The following is a 25,674-nucleotide window of genomic DNA, read 5'->3' as shown; positions in this document are numbered from 1 at the left end:
GACTCGCAACAATAGTTACTTTTAAATAAAATACCTGTGCTACATACATGCTAATGGCTATTATCGAAAACAAACATCTATCACTACCCAAGTTTCTCGTAGTAATTTTTTGTAATCTACCTACTCGCTTGGGTATTTTTAAATCTGGCCAAAATTACATTTATTTTTAAGACTACCTAATTAGTTTGACCACCACTATTACTGGCACAAACCCGATACCTTGCTCTTAATTTCACTTACTTGTAACTACCTGACATTTGAGGCGTGATATGAGAAAATAACATTCTCATCTATTTCAGCTTAGTGCTCCTAGATTAATTTAATCACAAGGTGGCTAGCGCAAAAAGTCCTATAACTGTCTCAAGCAATTGTTCCATCGTTTCAAATATTTTGGAGAGACCGGTTGGCGGAGGCAGCTATCATTACACAAATTACCATACCCGCACGACAATTTCTAGTGAATTTTAATCATGTCCAAACAATTAGAACACACTTGTAGTAGAAGAGATATTGTAGAGATCTCCAACACACTGGTTTTGAAATGGACATCTCCAATAGGGCACGAGCAAGCACATTTTTTCCTGTTTTAGTAATCCAGTACGCAAGAAGGTTTTGAAAACAGTGCGATCTATCAAAGCCGAAGTTTGTCATGGCTTACAGTAGATTTACAATTTTATAGCCCTTTTGTGTTATGACGTACACAATTGTTAGTTGCCAATAATATTCGCCTCGCACTGCAATGGGAGTTAGTCCATTTCAGGAAGTCACTCTATACGGCTAGGCATTGCTCCACTGCATGCTTGGCGTCGTATTGTTGCATCAGGTTTTAGCTAGGACGACCTGAGTTGTCCGTAAAAGCACAATTTAGTTTTGAAATTATAGACCAGAGTTCTTCAAACGGAGTTACTGCTTAATATGAGATATATCAAAACTTGCAATATAGTGTAACCTTCGAACGGTATTTACAGGGATGTACCAAATCCGTAATACAATGAACTGAAGACCAGCTTTCGCAAATGTAGGTTTATGGTTCAGCGTGAGCTAGGACATAGGAGAGCGAGCAACGTGGTATTATGTTATTTTAGTGTGATAATTTATACCCTTTGATCGAGAGAGATATTTCACCTGTTTATTTACTCGTCGGCGATAAACCAACGGTTTTGTTTGGTTTTCAAAAATATAATTAATTTTTTGAGGAACATACTGCTTCAGCACAGGCCTTTTTGAGACAATACCTTGCACCCATGTTGGGTTCAATTCAATTCAACCGGATTTCAGCATCTATATTGAATTAGCTGACAAATATGCAAATAACTATACATGCACCCAGATACTGTATCAGTCACGCGCAAGTAGAATACGTGAGTAATTGTAAAGCTAAATACTACAGTCAGGCATTGTCAACCAAAATATAGAAAGATACGCCCTGCACAACGTAAATATTGAGTCGTCTAATGAGACAGAAAAATGTTGTTATTCACAATAGTCCTCTATAATTACCACGGCAGCGTCAGCCATGATCGTTTCATTTGTGGTTAATTTATTTATGACTTAACACAACAATTCGAGTATACGCAAGCTACAGTGATTTATTTGACACCGTTTATTTTGTGACGTGATATTTACTTATAAATTCCTCTTCGAGACACGAGTCAATACATATTTCCCAATCGACTCGAGTCCTCCCAACACTGTTTCTTTCCTTACATTAGTAATACGCAATGTATCAGTCATAGTAAATTAGAACCGCAGTACCAAAAGGGGTGCGCGAAAGATTAAACTAGCTTTCATATCGAAATTGATCGATTTTATTCAGACATTTGAGATGGCAATAGAATGTGCACGGCGGCCTACGATTTAAGATTCTTGATCATTCTTGAAGCCTATACACCAAGATGAACTTGCTCGCTTTGCAATGTAAATCTGATTGTCAGAATTGTTAAGTACGAATAGTGTTGTCGAGCATATGCGGATGGGTTATTTTGTAAATAGCAACAATAATATTGGTCTTTTAAAATTCCATATCCAGTCGCCGCTCTTATAATCAGCGTTTGTGCTAGCCCCAGTTACAAAAAACATCAGGTAATGTTCAGTATATAGGTCATCATTGTCAATCTAGAATATACTATGACTCGGGCTACCCTTGATTTTATTATATTCCTTTATTCTTCATATATACGAATGCGCATGACTAGATTCACCCCAAATAACGTTCCATCCTGTCAGGTATTCTAGAAGGAACCATTAATTGGGATGGCTCCTGTCACACAATTTTAGCTACCATGTCCATATTAGCAATACTTTACCTAAGAAAACTTCGAGAACAATTCCAATATTTTAGCCTTAGTAGCTTAAAAGCTTTGAAGAGAATCAATCACTTTGCGTCTTGAGTAGAATTGTTATTATTCAGTATTATACGGCTCGTAGCTTAATATAATTTTGACAGTACAGGAAGCTATCCATGCTACTCGTCTTCGTTGCGGCAAACGCTTGTTGGATTACTTTGCCACATGGTTTAAGTTTGGATCGGCGAGGCCAGTTATGTGTATAAGTACAGTTAATTTCTGGAACTTGTAGGTTAGTGTCCCTCAACCGGGATATATGTAATCCTTGAGATATACCAGAGGTTGCAAAGCGCGTACCTTTCCCATGGAATATACATAGGGATGTACCAGAATGGGATCACCCCAAGCCTACAATCCGTTATCACCGAGGTAGGTATATGTATAATGTTGTCTCATATATAATACTGTACTCCTCCTAGTCACAATATCGCGATTTATTTATTTTCGTCGTAAACTCAACTTACTGGTCTAGTTAGTTGTTATAAAGTACCTACAGTTGGAAGACATGTTTTAAGTTAGCCATTTATGCGATAGATCAGATTTCCTGAAGCGGTATTCCCTGCTTGACGTAAATAAATGCCACAATGTAGTGAATGCAACAATTGGAGCGACTCAGCCGGCCCGGGTCGAAACACTTTCCATATTAGAAATCAAAAAAACTTTTTGATTCAAAATACCGATCGGTCGCGTCTCGCTCCCAGCACTGCAACATTCGAGTCATGAGTCACTTCGAGTCACCGCATCCTTCGATCGAGCCGAGTCAAGTCAACTGATTAGTGAAAGTGACTCAAATCAAGCTAAGGTTGGAATTGAATTGATTTTATTAGTCACAAGACGTGATTATATCATTATACTTTACTAGTCTTCTGCAATACATATCGGGCGGTCATCGGTATCTAACCGATGAAGATATATTGAGTTAAATAAGTCCACAAATAATGCGCTGTATTGCTTGCATACAAGTAACTTAAGTCATTTAAGCAAACGCACCATTCTTAATTTATCATATCCGCCAAAAATAAATAAAACACTTATAGCTTATGATGGCATTGGCTGCAAACTTCGACTTCTTAACCCGCGACCAGTATATTTGTGACATGTCAGATGGATGCCCAATAAAATGCATTATCATTGAAAGATTGGTCGCTTTTTATGTATCCCATAAACTTTGCGTGAAAAATCCAAACATATGCTATATACCACAATCTTTGTCTGCATTTGATTATTTGATGACTTGAAATTGACTCACTAATTTTACTCCGAATTAAATTCAATTCATAAACAGGTATACCGAATCAATTCAGATATTATCCAGTTGCTCAAGGCCAATGACTCGAGAGACCATGGACTCATGCACAGTAGCGCCCAATACAAAGATAATCGGCATTTCTTGTAGTCTAACTGCTATTGTCAACCCTGCGCAGTGCACAGTACACAATGTGAGGCAGCTCTGATACTTAATAGGTTGGTGATTGTGCTATTGTTGATTGAAATTACCACTTTTTACGAGGCGGCAAATTCTTGTGACGTCATAATTGCTGTAATCGTCGCACGAAATCGCAATTTACTGCATACCGCTGGTGTACGTGCAGAGTTGAACCATTCGCGTGACGTTTCAATATCGGCTCTGCACTTATTAATATCAAACCATGCAGTCGAGTTATTAAATGGAATCTCAAAACGGTACGATCATTTGAAGTGTAACCGCGGCCTGCGCTACCAGTCCGTCCGACGAATCTCCAGTTACATCAACGCTGTTCACGCGCAATGCCCCGTGTGAGTAACGAAATACACTACGCATGGCTCTGCAGGCAACACACGACAACGCTATAATACTTCCAGCTGACAATAATGATGATTACAAACGCGAAATCGCGCAGCCGTGCAATCAGTCATTGTCTCTGCATCGTTTTGACCTACTCGCATCGCGGCAATTGTTTGATGATTAAAACATTGGTGCATTTCCCAATTTAAGTTCACGAGGCATTTCGGGAGTACATTGGTCAATTCGCAAATTCCATTTGCGTGTCGATGGCCGGGTTGGCCGCCAACGCATACCAATTGAACTACGTGTTGACGGCCGCACAAATCTCTTTCTACGGTCGCGTGTTAGCCACCCCTGGGCTAGGATTGATTCCACTCCCAGCCGCATGTCGCGATCTTACCAATAGAAATCCATTGTCTATTTAATCTCTAATGGGTAAATATTCGATAATATTGTTCTGAAAACGAGTTCATCCAGCAATCAATTTTATCGGAATGTAGAAGGTTCCCTGTTCGAACGAATCGAATAATATCAGAATTTGTGCTACTATGACCAATAATCCTGTGCTGCATCACGTTAATAATGAAAAGAACACTCAAAAAATGACTTTGTGCGACAATTTCGGAGTACGAATGTATCTAGTAGCTAGTTTTGTAAACGAATATGGGCGCACATAATTTAGATTTCAGAAAAGCATAACGTATATTAGCGCTCCTGGTCGGGAGAGGAGATCTAGGATGGTGCTTCTCAGCCCACGCTGGGTGCGTAGTCTGTGGAAAAATTCGGGGAATGTCCTAACTTGATGGATTTCAAACCTTTGCCGTATTCCAGAACTCGAGACATGGTACTGACACACATCTTTTGATCATTACGCTCCCATATTAGTGGATATCAATTTCTCATGTTAATGTTTGCCTCCATTCGAATCATTCGATGTTATTCAGTTTCGCGATGTCGCCTTTTAAGCAATATGAGATAAGACCATCACTAATTAGCGTACACCCGACCGCATTGTCGCCAGACCCGCGAGAGATAGGAGCCGAAGCATGTTAGGCTCGAGACGCTATAGTCAGGCCATAGGCCAGCAATAATATCTTTCACTCCAGGCCTATTGCAGATGCTATTGTGTGAGTCAGCGATGAAATCGTGCACACCAGGCCGAAGCCGCCAATGCATATGTGATTGCGCAGTCAAACGATGATATAGTGTGAACTGGGCCCATTGCAGATGTGATTGTTAGGCCTGCGAAACCAGGCTTTATCTAGACGCGATAAATCAGGCTTGCGAAGTTTTCCACGCGCACAGAAATGAATGACCTAATTTCGCGACCATCTCAGCGGGAGATAATCACAGCTTCCTCTCGCTAATTGACAACTCGTTTCTCGCAAACCCGCCGCGCGGAACACTGATTACACAATTATTGAATTGTAGCTAAATATTAGATTTCCAATGATCATTTCAAAATGACGGGGTTTCGCGTTTCAAATAGGCAAGTTCGACCCCCAAAATCCCCGTGGTTACGCGCCTGGCACACGCGCGTATCGAAATCGAAGACGTCTCTAACGAGGTCGCATCGATTCGCCTGATTACTAATTATTAATTACAAATCACTTCAGCGTTTGAGCATTTTGTACGAGGTGGCCGCCACCTTGTAATCTCATAAATTGGCGCTTATGTTACCCAATACGGTTATATTTAAGTTATGTAAAGAACAGCTACAGTATCAAAACGCGTCGACAGCAGGCTGATACTATAAACCTTAAAATTCCAGATTTACTATCATTATTTACTTCAAATGATTGTATTTTCAAACGTCCTTAACAGGGATTTTCTTGGCGTGTCGTGATTCTATTTCGTAGTATACTTTACACCTATACCCGTATGTTATGCTATCCCATGCAATCCTAATCATTCTAACCGTTGGACCCCAGCGTTTATATTGCAGTAGTACCGAGTGTTTAGAATTTATTTTGTATAGTAAGAATATCAATGTCGCGAGTGATTATAATATAAGTCTCATATCATAGCTATAAGTACCACGTTGATTCTCTCTCTCTCTTTATAGAAAGATGAGCATCAGTTTCGTTTTATATTATCGAAATTTCCCTAGGTGCCATGACAAGTAATAGTCCACACATTGTAATAATAGCTTTCCACTTTTAGTAACATTTGGTATAACTGATACCGTTTCCACGCGACAATATTAGATTGGCAGTCTGTACCGTGATGACCCAAGTTATATTCAGGTCTATTATCTTGACATACCAAAACTTGTTGAGTGTCAACTAGTGCTGGAACAAAAGCACGACCTTCGATACCCCAGTCATTACCAGTTAACACACATTCTGACTCGAGTCAAGTCCAAGTCAATCGACTCCCAATGCGACCCGAGTCAAACCAAGTCACTCGTTCCCTATAAGCGAATCGCTCCAGGTCAAACCGCTCGAAGAAGTCGACCCGAGTCACCTCAATACTGGTGTCAACCTATATACGGATAAGCTGACTACCAGCACTCAACTCCCTTAACACCTTACAGTCTGGTATGGAGTCAACTGATTTTTCCATTCCTGCGCTCCGCGTTTTATCCAGTTTTGAGCGGAAGAACGTTAACGCGCATGCACCTCCCATCACCACGAGCAATTTGCTATTTTCGTAAAGTGGGGTTTTAGCATCCTTCCGAACATTCATCAAGCAAATTTTTGTCGCTATCCTTTGTACTCCGGCATGATTAAGCCCCCCATTACAGACAAATTTCACCATTTTGCTGCAGTTAAATATTTCCTGTTCGTCAAATACCCACTGTAGCGCTTCCTTTCCCACCATTAGTTGTGGCCTTATTGTGCAAGAGTTTTGCAATGGCGTGATCAACCCCTCAATTGGGGTCGTATTTTGCCGTTTCTACTAAATTAAATTTTCTTTTTCGTCAATATGCCATCGCAACATGTACAAAAATTACGCCATCCTGCTTCCATATTTACTTACTACTACATTACTTAATCCTTCCATTTTTAATGCTTCCATATTTACTTACTACTGCATTACTTAATCCTTCCATTTTTAACGCTTCCATATTTACTTACTACTGCATTACTTAATCCTTCCATTTTTAACGCTTCCATATTTACTTACTACTGCATTACTTAATCCTTCCATTTTTAACGCTTCCATATTTACTTACTACTGCATTACTTAATCCCGATTTGGCTTAGCAATACCATCCGAAAATTTCGCAATTATGTATTTCGCAATAATAGTCATTGTATAATCATCGTTAATACCGCAAATTTGCCTCGTACATTCTCAAATTCCGTACAATTTTAGGCTTCCATAAACAAATACAACATGATTTTTTTAAACTATGTTATCTCAACGGAGTTAAATTTAGGTTAATAGTTAATTTCACATGGACTCTAATCCGTGAAAACGGGCCGAACACAACACAACACATAACAACCCTAACTTCTACCTTTACAATAATTCAGTAATTATTTTCACAATATCTATCTCAGTTTTTCATGCAATGTTACTGCTGTAATATACGTCTTTTGGTTATTCCGCCGAACAACCTTTTTAAGATAATTTTTTGCTGCAACTCTCCCGCATTTCGCATAACAAAAATACATACATCCTACCATTGTTGTTACGCTAACCGCAAAAATCAAGACATAATTGTTAAGTGATTCTTCTAAATCCTTTCTATTGTTAATATCCACAATAATTTTACCTGATGCATATCCTTGTTCTATTTCGTGTAGTTTGTGCAATCGTCCATAGAAGTCAAATGTAATTCGGTCCAATCTGTCATATCTGGCCGTAGGTAAGGTATGCGGTATACTGAGTGTAGTTTTTCCTTCTTCTTCGATAGAGGGTGTAATTGAAGAAAGTGCACTATTGGAAGTACTCTTCCAACTTCTGATCACATCATTTTTACTTACTGATGTGGGATCGCTCTGATAGTCACCTGATGAAAGCATTGACGTTGATTTAGTTCTTACCTGTAGATCTTGCTTTTTGTTTAAATTATCTGGTTCTGTATTAGAGCGGGACTTGCTGGTGACGAAGTATTGGTGCGTTTCAACTGTCGTTGCTACTTGTGATGTATCAAACAACATATTGAAATGCGCTCTTGGCGGTGTCGTGTCCTTGATTTGATTTGCGTGATGACTTAATTGTATGTAAGACTCAGGTATCTGCGTAATTTGGGATGTTTTCCTTATTGGCACGGATAAGGAGCCTAACATTTCACCATTTTTTGCGGGTATTTGATAGGTCATGGTATTCCATTGTAACCTTGCTTTTACACTTCTCGCCATTGGTACACGTGTTGTTAACCCACTTTCAGAAAAGGTGACTCCTGTCGTAGCAATACCAATGCTTTTCTGAGTGTCCATCTCTGTTGATATAGCCATAGATGGTTCCACAGTTGTGAAAATATCAGTGGGACTCGTCCGGCGTCTTTCTTGCTCACTAACAGTTTTCACTGTAGTTAAGAATGTAATAATAGATGTAGTTGGTCTTGGGCCGGTGTTATCTTCGCGTGAGGAATGCACAGTAGTCAATATGGCTGGGAGCGATGTCGATGAAGTCGTTTCGGAAATAGCAATAGCCGATGTCAACCCTCCAGTATATGGTGTGATTGCAGCAGTGGATAAAGTGGTCGTAATACTATCTGACGTATGTGCAGACGTTTTTGGCGTGGAAATTGTCGTATCTGTTGTTAACTCAGTCGTATATTGAGTATTTTTGATTGATGTTGGAGTTTCAATCATTGGTAATGCCATTGTAGTTTCAATAATATTTGTAGAATCCGTAGTATAAGCTATCTGTATGGGCCTATGTTTTAATAAAACATTATATTCTCCGTCTTTGTCATAATAATCGTAGTAGTAATTTCCAGCGTCTTGAAAACTAGTATTATCGTCATAACCGGCATAGCTAATTCCTTCGTCGTAACCTTCTATATAATCGTAGTTATAGTGGTTAGTGTCGTATTGATTCGTCATTCTTACATTTTCCTCAGTAATTGTTATGGTTTTTACCCGTGTCACAGCGGGTTCTGGAGTCGCTACAACAGAAGTGATATCAACCCATATACCAGTCTCGCTACTAGGAGGCACTTCTCGAGTGATTCCTTCGTAACTTACGGTCCTTGTCGTTATTGCTTCCGCGTTACTTCGTGGCATTACGGAGCTAGAAGGTACTTTTCGAGTGGTTCCTTCATAATTTACAGCCTTTGTCGTTATTGATTCCGCGGTACTTAATGGCATTTCAGAGTTAGTTCTGATTTTGTTATTGTCCTTATAGGCATAAGGCGTATACACCAATATTCCAGCACATATTGTGGCTGTGTAGGCCACACTTGGTCGGAATATCCGGATATCATGAAACTGCACCTCTATGAGCTTGCGTGTTGACATATAGCTCAGTAATTCTTCATTTATCCTACTCAATTTCTGAGGTGTCAAGGCTGACCGTAGCGCCTGACTTAGAGACTCCATCTCGTTACCAGTTATGGACCTGTCCAATCTCCCCAGTTTTCTCCGCATTTTATATATGGGCAAAGATAACTGGCGTAACCGCCGTTTTGTTGCTTCTACGTAATACATTCCTAGGCGAGCTAGATAATAGTCCATATTCCTTGTATTTTGCCCATGGCTTTTAAATGATGCAGTCAGGATAAAGTCGCCTAATCTACCGGGTTGTTTACACTTGGGTAGACTCTTAGGCCATGCTTTGAGGGGAGATTCCTGACCTGCAGGTTTTGGAGATGCAATTCGTAAACGACCGTTGCTATGATCTGCATACACGGGTTGATTTGTATATGGATCATATAACACTTCCTTAAAGGCCAATGCCGTCTTTAAATTTCCTATTGAATTTCGACAAACCTTTTGATTTTTTTTACGTTCACATTCTATGCTGCCTTGCAACATAGTCGGAAAATTTCTCTTCCCCATTATCCGTTGAGTATCATTATTCAGATGTTCGCGGAGAGCGTAAATCCTCAATCTAAGCCAAGTATGACCATCAAAGTTTGCTGGCCTCTCCCTGGGGCCCGTCTCATTTCGAGCCTTCAACCACACGATGTCGTGATGTAATCTGGGTAATTTGACTCCCGCTGGCCATTGACTGTAGGAATAAGTTTCTTGCATTCTCGTCCCTAATCCTCTTATGCTATTATCTATTTCCATGACCACAAAGTCTCTGGACAGTATATTTACTGCCAGATCATCTGTATAAAATGAGCATCCTATGCATTGCATCTGGTTGTCTTCTCCGTGCACACATACGTTAAATTCGCCTTTATTGACTCTCCATCCCGCGATTTCTTCGAAACGCTGCTGACACCTTGCTGTCACTGTTGCATATTGTGCCAAGATATTCATCACTGATAACTTGTACACCGTCAACAGTTGATGTATAGTAACTTGTGGAGTAGCATTAGGAGATATCATCCGAAGGATCGGACCTGGCACAGCCATAGTGCCATGTTCTTCCCTTCCTACCACATACTTCCATGTATGTACTAAGCCAAAGTTATTCTTTCGACGATATGTTGTGGTTCTGGTAAAGGCTGCCAAAGTAATATCGGGAGATATTCTTGATAGTTTCCGATTGCACCCGCACTCTCTTTCGTATTGTCTAACATTGTTCCAATACCTCTTGTCAGACCCCGAGGGTGCAAATAACTTGTACAATTGATCTTGGCTAGCTCGTGTTGGACCAAATTTGGGCGTCTCTTTGTATATTGGAAAATTATTTTCCGTTTCACCTATTGGCCAACTCTCGTTCAATTTGAATAGTCGATTGAGGCGGATGTATCTGAGACCTTGATACCGGAACGTTGTCCATCCTGTAAGATTAAATGTTAACCTCACACTCATAGCAGACAGGGGCAATAATTGGCCATGAGTTTGAAGATATCCTCGGTGTAGTGTTAAGGCTACTGCCAGCACAATCCATAATTTAAGGTAACGATTCATATTATTATAAATTAGTTAGTATATCTGTGGACTTATGAAAAATTTTTAATTAATAAAAGTAAAATCCTTTGAGTACATATGCGTGCACTACATTCTTGTCGATTTGGCTGTTCTAACGGGGGTTGATACCGATGATATGTGCATTGTCAACTGAGTATTCGTGTTTCGCCGTTGTACCTCAGTTTTTAACTTAGGACAGCAAAGACTGCTATAACGACAGCCACAAAACAAGACGATCCCGGCCCCCAATATCAAAATTACTGGAATTAGAACAGACCCCAGGCCGGAAAAAATTCCGCTCACTCCCTTATTGAATATTCCTCCGACCGCACCTAATCCATCTTGTAGAAGATCTCCTGTGCTATCTCCTACTGATTTTATCAAGCTTCCTACACCGTGTGTCATGTCTTCTATCGTTTGGCCCAAGTTATTCATAAATTCTTCTCCTCCAAAAATTTCGAAAGGCTTAATTGTAATATTCTCATATCGCCAATCAGAAATATTCATGTACACACTCTTATTTAGATCTTTTCTCCAAACTTGTAAACCCAAATCCACACTCTGTTGGGCTTGATCTAGACTGATTCGGTTAGCACGTAGCTCTACCCCAATGTCATTCGTCTCATTGATGTAAGCGTCTCTATAGGCTATTAATTGCTGAGCGTGTTCTTTTATCCGCAGCGTTCCTTGTCGGATTTTTGTGAGATATACTTTGCTGGAGTCGAATATTAACTTGCCAGTTAAATTAGTCAACTCGTCCAAAACCAATCGATCAAGGGCCAGTTCAGCTTCGCTCATTTCCTTATAGTTTTGAAAAGAGGTCAGGGATGCTGTGGCTTGTCGTACTATCATTTGTCGGTTTCTTTCTATGTACTTTTCCATTAGTACAAGTCGTTTATTTGTTAACGTTGTCCTCATTTCCATGGTAGCGATCGTTTGATCCAGTTTCTGTTGTTGGGCTATTTGCAGAAGAGAGAGTTCGTTAATCTTTCTCCCTAGTGCAGTGGACCTCTGCGTGGCCTGTATCATTCTATTATTGATTTGTCGGCTAAGATCCAATGTTTCTTCATGTAACTGGGATGAAACTGTCGCAACGACGGCGATCGCTGATATCGCAGCAAAAACGAGACATATCAGTCCTGACAGGAACCTTTTACGCCTTCTACGCGTACCCCGTGGGGCGGTATTACTTGTTACCAATTCACCTTTAATTTCTATTGGTCCCCCTGGGAAGCGTGGTCGGTTTAGCTCCGGATCAAAATGAACATGGTCCCAAAAGGCTGCCTTCAAAATGCGTCCTCCTACAGGGTCGCGGCACAAATCCTGGTTATGTGATATTCTATTTTTACATGCTTCATCCGATGCAGTAAGAGAGGGGAAGAATTTCCACATAGGCCTGGGAAAAGGTACCCATGTTGATGTAGACGCCTTAAACCTAGTCGGCGCACCATCAAAAAGGTTATTCCACCTCATGCCCTGATTGCCACGATTAGCATACACACTGTGATCCAAATTTGGAAAAGACGGTTGTATCCATTTTACTCTGGGAGGAAAATTTGTCGTTGGTAGATCACCCCATATAGTGGTATTCATTCCTGGCCAGAAATTGCACGAATGGGCTATTACACCACCATCAGGCCAGAAGTGCTCAAACCAGTACTGATTAATCCATCCCCCCTGGGCCCGGCATGGAATGAACTTATTGCGCATATACGGCCATGTACTTATTGTAGTCATTACTATTTCTTGGATGATTATATCTGCCTTATTTGGTTCCAGAGCAGAAATCACTCCTCTAAATTTACACCTTGTACAGATTCCTTTTCTGACCCCTTTTACCCTCCAAGAGTGGTATTGTTGCCAAAAAACACTATGGGAGGCATAATCTTTATCCACTAGATGCCAGCATTGTGTAAAACTATTGCTACTGGCATTATACTTATTTAATTCACTTAATTTTTCTTTGTCCCCGTCTCTCATTGGCTCTTGAAGACATGAGGCTTCAACAGCTGAATAACTTTCGAATAGTCGTATCATAATCAATTTAAATTTGGTTAGAGCAAACATGGAGTAATTCCTGCCAAGGTCATGATACCAGTAATAGTCCCCACTCCAGAACCAGCGAATCCTATAATACCCTATTGGACGTATGAACATGTTTGTTTGTTTAAGAACATCATAGGAAATATTGGGCGTGATTTGGCCCAGGCGCCGTTGACAGAGACAGGTGCGTTCAAAATCTTGTACACTTGTCCAATATCTTCCATGTGGAAACGCCATTTGTTGTAATGAAAAACGCTCAGCTACTACGTAACCAAATGACTTGCTGTAAAATAGTTCAGGCCGTCTATATACATGTCGCTCCGCCGTTTTGTTGAAAATGCTCATCAAGTGATAGTCCTCCCATTGTGTATCATTTAGAGTGATCCATTCTTCAGGCAGGGGTCCCCGTAGTTCCCCTAGCGTCCCCTGAGTGAAAGACCGTGCCCTACTTGTTACAGGATCTGCAAGTCCGTGCATGCCTTTCGCCGCCGTATGCAGCACCAAATCAGACGTACAAATGATACCAACAAGGATAGACAGAGAATAAGGAAGGATGTCCATGGTACAGACAGTGGTGGTTCTCGCCACGTCATAAACTAAATATAATCGCGCACTAGACCTAGACTACCGTCTGTAAAAACACAAAACAACAGATGTCGTCATTTCCGTCCTGGAACCTTAAAACGGGGTTTACAAATGTGGTAATACAGGAGACCCATCAAATTTGTCAAAATTATACCGTGGATCATTGTGTATGGTGCGCAGGAGTGCCAAGAATCGGTCAGTCTTTTGATGTTGACGTTTCCACAAAAACTCCCCTACGTAATCGGCTAAAAGGTGACGTGCTAAACCACGAGACCTATGTAAGTGATATTTAAGCTGTCCCCAGGCCCCCTCGATTTCATTAGTACAAAAAGCTGTCCGGGGATCTTTAAACCATCGGGAGTGGTCCACTACGCCGTGTATGTAACCCTTCCCCCAGCTCTCTATGCCCTTGTAGGAAGGATAAGCATCGGTTAGAATTGTGGACCCCTCTGTCACATTTTCTACTATGAGTTTTCGAAATACTTCAGCAGTTCTGTCAGAAGTTATTTCAATGAACATTTCTCCGGTGGCTTTGTCTATTCCTCCAAACCCCCAAATGGCTTTAACAGCTGGTCCTTTACCAGAGGCAGCCCGGCGCTTGGCTAAGTGCGTTTCATCAATAATTACGCAACCGCCTTCCTTTCCCAAACGTCGCTTGTTCCTGTGAAATTCGGCCGTACAAAGCTTTCGCAATTTGCCGCACCAGGTAACCGTTGAACGTGGGCTAATCTCAGCTTCATGCGAAATTTGGGTTTGCAACGCGTCATGGGACCAAAAGTAGAACAATATTAATAATTTGGGAAGTTCTACCTTGCTTCCCGCGAATATCGAGTGTTTCCGTATAGTCGCCGTAGTGTCACAGGGGTTGCATCGCCACCTAAATCCATCATCGCCTGTTGACGTAATTTCCTCTTTCATTATTTTTTTACATCGCTTGCATTTCATCCTTCGCACCAACAACCCGTGATTTCTCAGAAATATCACACAATCCCGTGTGTTTAGCAATGCACCCGATTCGACCAAACTCAACACATTGTATGTTCTTTTCCGCGTATCTGCGCAAGTAAATAATACGACATGTGGTGTCGATCAACTCCCCATCGTCTTTAGCGGATCAAACCCCCCTTTTTCTTGGCGTTTTATGTGTACTGACTCTCTCCTATTTTAATCCCGTGTTATTCCTATGACAGGGTTATTTTTTTCACTTGTTCCTTATCAGACCTAACGATTTTTTCACCCTCATTTCAATGTACATGCAAAACACTTACTATCCTCCTACACACCCATTTTATGGTGCAACAACTATTGCCGCCTAGACCTCCGGGCACTTATTTCACAAGTACCAAATTCGTAGGGTGGGGGCCGATGATACAACAGCCAAATCAAGCAAAATAATCAAGCATACTAATCATGAAACAAATGAAACATGCCTACGTACAGAAAATCTTTATGCAATAATTGCATATGATGTTTTATCGCTATAACGAGGTATTTGGAAGTCACACTGTCGATTTTCGGGCAATATGTATGTACCGTCAAATTTATAAGTTCGAGGCTAAATCGAAACGTGATTTTATGACAACATTTGAGCTAATATTTATTCTATTTTTTGACGGTTGCGACCTAACATTCTTATTTGGCTTGCTGTAGCTTAGATTATAATACTGAGCAGGAAAAGTTGTCACATCTGAGTTTTTTAGGGTACATGTGTCATAGGTCCCCGGGTCGTGTGCCATCGGACCTACCGGGTGGGGACCGATGATACGTTCGAGCAACAAATTTTGAACGTCCATAAATATTTTTTGAAAAGACGGATATTCATGTATATGTCTGCGATAGGTAGAGCTTGTATCAAAGTGCTGAGCCAGCAAAAGATCTGCTGTTTTCGACTGAACATTTTGGGGCCAGCGATCATTTTCCAATTTTTGATCCATCGGCACCACATCTCCCCTATCCTATATATGAGTCATCACAACAATATTAAGGGTTTACAAAACCAAGCTTGAAGAGCACTGGCGAAGAACACTGATCCCTACATAGATACATAGCCTACATCGCAAGCTATTGATTCTGGCATTGCATGCAACGTTCACAAACTTGTGGAATGGTGAACGGCCCGACCATCCAGTTGTCAATACGGCCAGCTTCAACACGCACTCTCGTTCCGCATTTTCACAGTTTATGAGCAAAATAGTAAAATAATGATAGTCCTTTACTTTTAATTATCTCGCAATCTTCAACTTATGTATTACAACTGGCGATATTTATCAATTTCTGGGTCACTATTTTTACAATAAAGCTATTGCCTTCGGAAATTTGTTATTGGGTGCTGAGATTTATATTATAGTCGGAACTAAATACAGTTTGGTTGGTTTATTGGCTATCGTAAGCTCTTCACTAATTTCTAAAATTCGTCTCTAAATTTATTAGCTGCTTTACAATCATATTAGCGACTAAGATCGCTGAACACAACGTATATACGGCAATAAGTTCTTGCTTATAAGTAGCCGGTTAATTGTCTGATATCTTTCGCTCACAATGCATATCAAACTAGCATCTAATAGACCAGTGGTTCTCAACCGGGGGTCCACGAAACCTCTGAAGTTGTAAAATGATTGATAACCTAATTTTTATTATTTTAATTAGAGAAAGCATGAGAAAGTATTGCTTATTCATAATTGCTAAAACTATAGGACTTATATCATTAAATGGTCGTCACATAGGATTTCGAAATGTTTGCAAAACATTTTGGATTTGGAGTTGTCGGTCTCAGCAAATTACTAAACAATCGTTTGAAATAGAATTTATTTCCTAATCCGCCCCAATGAAGGAATTGAAAACCTGTGACGAAGTCCATTTTCTCCTATGATATAACCATGGCTTTGGAGAAGACGCAAATGTTGAATAGCTCCGGCTTCGGAGCTTTTTTCTATCATACATGAGCTCCAGCTCCAGAGCCGCATTATCACCACTGCTCTGGCTCTAGCTCCGGCTCCGGATCTGAGAACTATCGAATGGGTCTGTTCATATGTGGCCCGCGAGACGGTTTTGAGTGGCCCGCGAGGAGAATTTCTATTATATTATCAAACTCCTGTTATATTATCGAAAATGCAAGACCAACCCAGCCAAAAATTTGATTAGTTTGGCCGCGACACTTGGGATGTTGGTGACTAAAATATCAGTTCCGACGCATTGGCATAGCCAGGGTCCAGTCACATTTTTAGTAAATCGTCGTACATTACAATAAACTAAAATAGTAGTGAAATTTTTCCACACGCTTCGCGTGCTTAGTTGTCACATGATTTCTTTCTTGGTAGCCTTCCCCCTGAAAATAAAAAAGACGCCTAATTTACGCGATTGAGTCTAACTATAATCGCAATTACGAAAGAAAGTCTTTTCGCGATGGGGTTTCTTGAACTGGTATCCATCTCGACCTAATGCCTGATGTCACAGACTTCTTCGGTGTTATTATTTTCTTCGTCGGTCCTTTTTAGAAGCTAATTCTTGATCTTATCTTTCTTTATCGGGTATTTTTTCTGGGCTTTTTTGTCGCCGTAAGAACAGCGACACGGGGGACGAGGCAGACTTGGACAACTACAAAATTTTCAGCCTTTCCAAATTAGATTAGAATTAGATAACAGGCATTTCAATCTAATTTAGTGAGATTAGACAACTAGAATTATATCTAGTTGTCCAAGTCTGGGTGGGACGAGGAGCCCAGAATAACCCCAGAGGAATTGCCAAAACGGGGAACATTTAGGCATCCTTGAAGAACATTTTAATATATGTTTTCGGAATCAGTGCGACACTGGCTTTCAAATAAGGTCAACTTTATTTATTTGAGAGCGCGAGGCTATGGGATTAGAAATTATGTTGCGTTCAGATCGCTGAGCAGTAATTCCAACTGATCAAGCAAGCGTGATGACGGGTGTAGCGTATCTACTATCTATCCGTAGGTTAGTTATCTATATTTAAAGAGATTTCTGGTTGGGAATAGACTCACTTGTAAAAATTTATTCACATTCTTGTCCTCGTTTATTCAACGTCTGTATGAAATGTCGATCGTATCTCTGATATTTCTTAGCTCATTTGCAATTCAACAATTCGTATTATTATCAGTGCCTTCAATTAGCGAGAATCGACTAGACCAGTGTCTCCCAAACTTTTCTGAGCTACCGCCCCCATGACAGCAAATAAAGTGCCAGCGCCCCCGACACCCCCCTCACCACGCCTAAATTATAAAGCGAAAGGTGTTCTGCATTTATTACAGCTAATAATGAGACGAATTAAGCTGTTGTATTAAAATTATCATCATCCTCGGCATATTGGGTTTGAGTTTTGATAAAAACAATCTCCAGGGTCCACGTCCCGTACTGTGAAGTCGATTTTTGCTGTGAGGAAGAAACGTTATCACGGCACTTAAAACACGTTCTATCAAATATGAGCGGCGAAAGGAAATAACGAAAAACTCAACCAGACTCCGGGGAGACTATTACAATTTGATTCAATTGGGTATCCACAACGATTGAATGGAGATATTTAACTATGGGTTGAACTCATACTTGATCCACCTGCAATGTGATACCAGCTCCTTGATCATTTCATGCTCGGAAACACAGAATAGATTGAATATCCGGCGAGGAATATCTAATTGAGACATCCTGGAATCAAATCACCATCTCCTGGTGCAATTTTCTGAGTTGATTGATCTATGTTTCACCATCAAAATGGGTTATTCGAGCTGGACTGGTAGCCCGTGCATACTTGACGATTGGAGCAGTTCACGTGTTGCAAAATTTCAGTGAAATGTCACGTGCTTATCATTGAATCCGGACAGTGCCATTTTCACCTTTATCAGGTTCATTATTAAGAACAGATATATTCTGCTCATAAGTTTAGGAAAATATGCCCGTCAAATCGAAGCGATATCGCTTCTGGCATCCTAAAACGTCGAGTCGAAGGCCACCGTCGCGTCACTGTGGTAAATCCACAATCGTTCGTGTTCGTGTTAAAATGCCATCACACCTTGTAGTGAGCAATAACTGCTCAAATACTTCGTAGTTCTCACATCACACAATGAACCACGCTTTCCAGGGATACTGCAGTCTGCTAAATTAGTACATTGATGAACAGGTGCAACATTGTCACGTAACAATGGACTTCTCCGGTACAGCTGAATAGATAGACCAGGGGTTCTCAAAGGGTGGGCCACAGGAACATTTGAGGTGGGCCACAGAGCTATTAGGAATATTGTAGAACTAGTGAAAATTTGGTTATATTTGTGATGTTATTCGCTCAAAAATATATTCATATTATCAAATTATACGAAGGCTACCTTAAGTTTTTCATCCGACTCTGATGGGACGTAATGGCACGTATGGAGTCACAATCTACAAGTCGAAAATGGGAGGGGAAACGGAGGCTTTCATCCCCCGGTTACGACAACCTACGGCTAACGGCAACAAATATAATTTCGATTATATATTTACTTGAAGTTAGTGCTGAAGTGACGAAGTATTCCGGCAGGTTCGTATGCTGCTGAAAGGGGTGTGCAGCTCGAACAGAAGAGTATCTGATGTAGATTTACGGTACCTGGGCAGGCCGTATTATTGTAACATAAAAATAGCCATAATCGCAATTTATCACCAATTCAACTTTCTATCGAAGTATGCGGCACCACCGCAACGAATCGTAATGTATTGAGGATTTAGAGCAGCACATTAATGTTTAGATTCGATTTAAAATTCCCGGCCTTGAAATCATTGTACAAAATGTAAGATTCACATGAAATGATTGTACCATGGGATTGAATGTTCTGACATCACAACTTCAGTAGATACAGGACATACTATATGTACATTGTACAGCTTGAACATTGAAATATTCTTTCTCCACATCTGCGCAGTATCCATTTCACCAAAGAATTGTTTGAAGCTGGCCCAGCCCCAACCCGCACCATAGTGGAACTAAAACCGCTATCACACAGTGGATGCGGGGATTAGATTATTGGGTTTCGCGACGTAAGTGCAACAGCGGCCATATTAATGTACACAAGAGAGAGAGAGAGAGAGAATCTTTATTCGTATACATTACATATCAACATAACACTACAAAAATGTAACAGTGAAATGAGACATGTAAGGTAGACGGGAGGCTCGATATGACATAGTCTTCAGAGCCGAGCCACCCTGGACAGGAAGGAGCCACCCGGGCCACCCGAGCCACCCGGGCCAGGAGATATACGATCTACAAGGACCGTATCTGCGCACCTAAAACTCCCAATTGGGGGGAGCTCAAAGGGGCCCACATTTCTTTGGTCGTTTGTTTGTTTGTTGGAGATTTATGCAACATGAAAATTTTCGTCGCAATTTCATTAATTTGAAGGTCTACATTTGTAATGATCAGTAAGAGAAAAATGCGCATATTTTAGAGAAATAGGCATATCGGCGCCAGCGATGACCACGCCTTGAACGGCACTATGACTCTAGGGTAAAAGGTGGGCCACAGAACATTTTCAAACCGGACAATCGGCCACGGGCAAATAACGGCTGAGAACGCTTGAGATAGACGGACAACCCTAAATTGCCCTGGCTGAATCTATTCTGCATTTTTACTGCGAATTATTCTAAATCTAAAACGCCCAATTTACTCTCAGCACCCCCCTATCGCCCCACTTTAATAGCCAGCGCCCCCCAATCGCCCATTTCATGGCCAGCGCCCCCTTCACGCTCGCTAACGCCCCCAAGGGGGCGCTGGCGCCCACTTTGGGAATCACTGAACTAGACAGTGGACAGCGGCACGCGACCTCCGTCATATAGGCAGCATGGCAGCATACATATACCATACTCATAAGTTCGTCAACACCAGGAAGTTTACCTGATAACCTGACCCATGCATTATTTGGCATTTACACATTTAAGTTGATGCTATCTCGATACATTTGGAAATTTTTAAACCCTTCCTATTTTTCTGTCGGCTTACCTTACATATACATTTTACAGAGGCGCAACATTACGCATTTACGGATACCAGATCACTGCTCATATGCTCATATTGCTCATTAATTTCATGGCGGGCTGTTCAGTTCTGGGGGTCTTAGCTTCACCAATAGCAGTCTTTATTTTCATCAACCCACATTGAATAACAAATAACAGATGGCAATGATGGTGTTATAGAAAATATGCATGCACAGTATTTGGTATCAGATAAGAATGATCGATACGACCGCGAAGGTCAAGTAGTCTGATCTGTCTCATACAGTCTGGCTGTAAAAAAAGAAAAATTAAACGATGGTAGCATAAGATCAATGGAGCAATGTCTGGGCGATGTGGGGCACCAGTGTTAATATATCGACAAGAGGTAATTAAGTAGATCTTTTTACAGGCAATTCACGGAAATGTTGTGGTAATGCATTCCAGATGATCGGTCCGGTCATGAGTAGTCGATAGATCTCGTAGTTAGGTTGCTAGCTAGGCTGCAAGTCTTTACAAGACAAAGCCTTACCAAATTTTATTGGAGGAGCAATTTTAAGGGGTCGAAATATTGATTTCAGGTTGTGGAGAATGAAGAAAAAATGTTGGAAATCAATCTTATAATCTAACAATAGCTTTGTTCCATGAAATTTTGTAGATGCTGTTTCTGCTAGCATTGCGTTACCACACTAGAATTACGTGTCATGAGATTATGAAGTGATTTCCAAATAATACCGAGTGTCAGAGTTGGATCAATTGTAATTTGTAATTGTAATTGAATGTAATTATTACATTTTTCAATGTAATTGTAATTCAAGCATTTTTATTTTGTGTAATTGTAATTGTAATTGTAATTTGACAAAAATTTTGCTCAATTACAATTTCAATTACATTAAATTGCTATTGAGACCTGACAAGCACAACATAAAATAATTGACTTATAATGCATTCTCTTTAAATGTCGACAAGGAATTTGGTGGATCCATGGAAAACTGAATGGGATAGAACGGTAACTGCGTGGCCTGTCAATCATTTACGGCTGAATAACAATCAGTAGATAACAATCGATCAACCCAGAATGTTTTGGTGGTTTGCTGTGATGCTACGGCTTACGTGACAGCCATGTATCGGGTTAAGTAAGTGTCATTATTATCGTTATCGTGACCAGTCTAAATTAATTTTCATGTAGTTCTAATGACTGTACTTCGCTGTCAAGTTGAACATCGACTCCAGGGTCTTTTGTAGTTTCTAATATGCTATAGTGCTGTACGATGTGTAGTATTTAGGCTGCAATGCTACATGTTTGCATTACATCATAAATTGGATAGTAATTGGTTATCCGACCAGCTTATACCAACTCCGATCACTTTTGATCCATTATTACAGGATAGTGTTTAATTATGTCGCTAGCATCTAGACCAGGGGTTCCCAAACTTTTTATGGTCGCGACCCCACCTCTCAATTTGGCGTGCTGGTTACTAAAAAAGGCCAGTGAAGCTGGCGACTATATATGTGCGCAGTAGCTCGTCAACCTCCTTCGTTAGATTAAAAAAATCAATCAAGAATGTAGAAACGTATATTAGTCTTTTTAAGCGACTTCTATCCATATCCAATCGAAGTAGCCTAAGTTAAATAGATAGAAATACAGATAACGATCTATAAGTTATTATTTGACTGCGCCGAGCCTGCATGTGTGTATTATACTGTTAGCGCATCTGCATAGCGCTACCGGCACTTAGTTCTTATTGAACGTCATAATGATTTTTATTATGCTCTCGACACTTTGTAGTTTCTAATATTCTCTTGTATTTTCTTCAGATTAACACATTCTATCTGACCTATTGACTATCTCCCTGCACATCTAATGATTGTTATCAGTTATCGCACAGTCATTAAGGAGCATTATTACATAGAAGGCTACGATGGATCAATGACGATAACATCAAACACTACCACAAAAAGGAGGATAGAAAACCGTGGTCATATGAACACTAAAATCCGAGATATTGTTAACTGCTTGCTATTTATATGTTTGTAAGCCTCTCATTTCTCATTTATTCAATAAATAAACTACTATAAATATTCATGTGTATTGTGCAGGATTGTATATTGACGAATTAAAAGGAATCTTGTCAATTAATCAACAACTTGCTAGATGCCTGCCAGTTCTGCACAGCTATCCGGGGCACAGCTGGATAGATGAAGACGCAGATACCAAAGTATAAACACGGTTAACATGAAAGATAGCCATGACCCTTCATATCCAGCAAATGGGTTGGGTGTCAGTGACAGTTTCAGGTTTTTCAATATCAGACATAGCAATATCCTCGTCCATCAGTGCACGGTCTGTGGCGTTCTGCTATGAGTTGTCGATATTGGACATTTCCATCTACATCTGAAAAATAAAATCCTGATGATCACAAACAAGGTAGGGACAAGAGTAAGTGATGAGATAATGTCAGCCTGGTGGAATGGTTTCAGTCGGTAGGTGAACCTTCATTAGTTCTTGGCAGGGTTGTAATGTCAGACTCGAGTCGCCATTTTTTGGTGACTCGAGTCATTTTCTGAAAAACGGAAAATGACTCGACTTATTGTACTCTAGTCATTGACCAAGTCATATGACTCGAAGTTGGGTCTGCAAAGATAGGCGTTTCATTGTAATTTCAAAGAATGATTAAGTTATCATGCTATTATTATTTCGTCTATCATTACTGGTACTTGAAAATGCTACCAGAAACTGTCGAAAGTGAGGAAAATTAGTATATTATAAATGCGAAGCATTCAATATCACCGGGCGGAGTTGTGTAAAAAGTGGGTTTCGTGTGACATTAACTGGGAGCCGAACAGTCAACACAATGACTCGGAATCGAGTCAAAACACTATGTCTCGCACTCAACACTCCACTCCGTGACTTGGATTTGACTCGGTGGTGAATTAAAAATGAATCGAGTCAAAACTATAAAAGTGAGATTGACTTGTAACTCGGAACCTTGTGACTGGGTTACAACCCTGTTTCTTGGCATGAGTAACACAAATGTTAACACCACCACTACATCAGATCTGAACAACTAGGAAAATTTTCAGCTTTTCCAAATTATATCAGAATTAGAGCGATACAAATTTTCCAAAGTAGACTAGAATTTGAATTAGAAGTACTCAGTTTTTTTCAAACCGCATCAGAATTATAGCTACACAGTACACAGTATTTCAAAATTAGTTTGATTAGACAGAATTAGATGAACTGCTTTTCGGTCTTATAAGTCTAGGTAAACAACTAGTTTGCCCTGTATACAGATCACAAGAAAGCCTCATAACAAATCAGCACAGACCGATTCAAAACTTGGATAAATACCATTCCATAATCTCAGACATCTACATAGATCAAACTTACCCAAAGTAGCCTTCAACGTTTATAGTAATGATGTTCAACATTAGCACAGGTTGCAACAGATGCTGTCCATTGGAAAAAATATCGTCTTCGTGCCAGTGTCATCACCAAACATTCTGTATTGTAGGGTTACCATGCATCCTCTTTTAAGATGATTTGCCCTCTTTTTTGACTTTTTTGAAAGTGTCCTTGGAGGACGACCAAATGTCCTCTTTTTTGAGAATTGAGGTTAAATATAGGGCCAAATTCGACTGAGACATAATCAGTCAGCACTGCAGTAACGCTCCGGCGGCTATTTCAAGAGCTGGGCCGGAAAGTTGACCTTTGTTTTGGCAATCACCTGATAATGTGAAAGAAAAACTGAGTGAAGGGAAAGCGCGAGAGGCCCGAGTTTGCAGTGTTGGGACATTACTGTGTCAAGGAGTTTACAAGTCATTCACTACATAACGTTATCAAGGCACATGCCAGATACTGTCAATAATTACATTCAAAGTAATTTAGACAAGACAAGTTACTTACGATAATGATAATAGCACTTACTTGACCCGTTGTACGCTGTTACGTAAGCCGGAGAATAACAGCAAACAATCAAAAGATTCTGGCATTACTGATTGTTATTCAACCGTAAATGATTGACAGGCCACGCAGTTACCGTTCTATCCCATTCAGTTTTCCATGGTGGATCCATTCGCGGAAGCCCTTTACTGCGCCCTTGCGGGCGAAGTTTTTTTTTATTTTTACCGCTATACTGGCCTCGGCTGCCATTGTATACAATTTTTAGATTACTAACCAACGGATGGATTCGCAACACGTGGCTCACGATTGAATACGCCGAGAAGTGAACTGCTGAGCCGGCTAAAAGCAGCAGAATTGATAGTACCATAGCTGGCGATCCAAGAGTCGATATTTGATATGTATGGTCCTAATCGAAAGCTAGTGTCGCACTGATTCCACAATAAAAGTATATTTCCAGGCAATGGTACCATCCCAAAATAGTCGTGAAAGTCTGGAAATCGGCATTGTTCTGAACAATCGCTGGGCGTAATTGGTAATTGTTGTGGTCATGCTGCTGCAGCGCTCCCACATTTCAGAACAGTCGGCCTTAAACGGCTATTTTGGAGCAGTTACATTGCCCTGACGAGATTTAATTTTGTATATTCGGAATTAGTACATCAATAGCTTACGATAAAGACCAGATGCATGAAATTTGGATGCATGGATCGCCAGCTCTAGGACTACAAAGTTTGCAGGTTTTAGCCGACTCTACAGTACGCTTGTCGGTGCATTCATCCGTGACTCACATCTTGCGCATCTATCCGTGGGTTGGCAATCTATATCTCAACGCTAACTATGACGCACTCCTCCGCTATGCACTCGGCATTCACCATCCGGATCATATATCCACGAATGCATTGCGAGAGCTCACAGGAACGGTCCCATGCCGTCTACTGGCAGCTGAACGACGCTTCCGCCTAATCGGCCCTCTAGTGCGGCATCAAGACGAGCAACCAGCCGCCGCCATCATCAATCACATTCCGACTGAGCCATGGCGCAGAGGTGGCTGGAATCGGAAAACATGGCGCTCGACAATGGA

At 40.6% G+C, this 25,674-nt stretch overlaps 1 protein-coding gene and 2 long non-coding RNA genes across 3 annotated transcripts in view; 2 read left to right on the top strand and 1 right to left on the bottom strand.

The window, feature by feature from the left end:
• Nucleotides 1-16,036, top strand: part of LOC145439560 (beta-1,4-galactosyltransferase 2-like) — a 58,245-nt gene extending 42,209 nt beyond the window's left edge. Inside the window, exon 7 of the mRNA XM_080317055.1 lies at nt 15,688-16,036. The gene's annotated coding sequence lies outside the window, so the exon portion shown is untranslated. The remainder of the gene's footprint in view (nt 1-15,687) is intronic.
• The window catches only part of LOC145439924 (uncharacterized), a 258,367-nt gene that overhangs the window by 212,446 nt on the left and 20,247 nt on the right, over nt 1-25,674 (top strand). The gene's annotated exons all lie outside the window — the stretch shown is intronic.
• Nucleotides 22,775-24,759, bottom strand: LOC145439557 (uncharacterized). The gene is made up of 2 exons (XR_013915275.1): nt 24,084-24,759; nt 22,775-23,087 (listed from the first exon to the last, which is right to left on the bottom strand). It is a non-coding gene; the product is annotated as an uncharacterized LOC145439557 (long non-coding RNA).

The sequence above is a fragment of the Botryllus schlosseri genome, chromosome 5 (genome assembly GCF_051294905.1).
Source record: "Botryllus schlosseri isolate E-star chromosome 5, Bs_hap1, whole genome shotgun sequence".
Taxonomy (NCBI): domain Eukaryota; kingdom Metazoa; phylum Chordata; class Ascidiacea; order Stolidobranchia; family Styelidae; genus Botryllus; species Botryllus schlosseri.
Note: the sequence above shows the minus strand (reverse complement) of the source record. Positions and strands in the feature narration are given on the sequence as shown.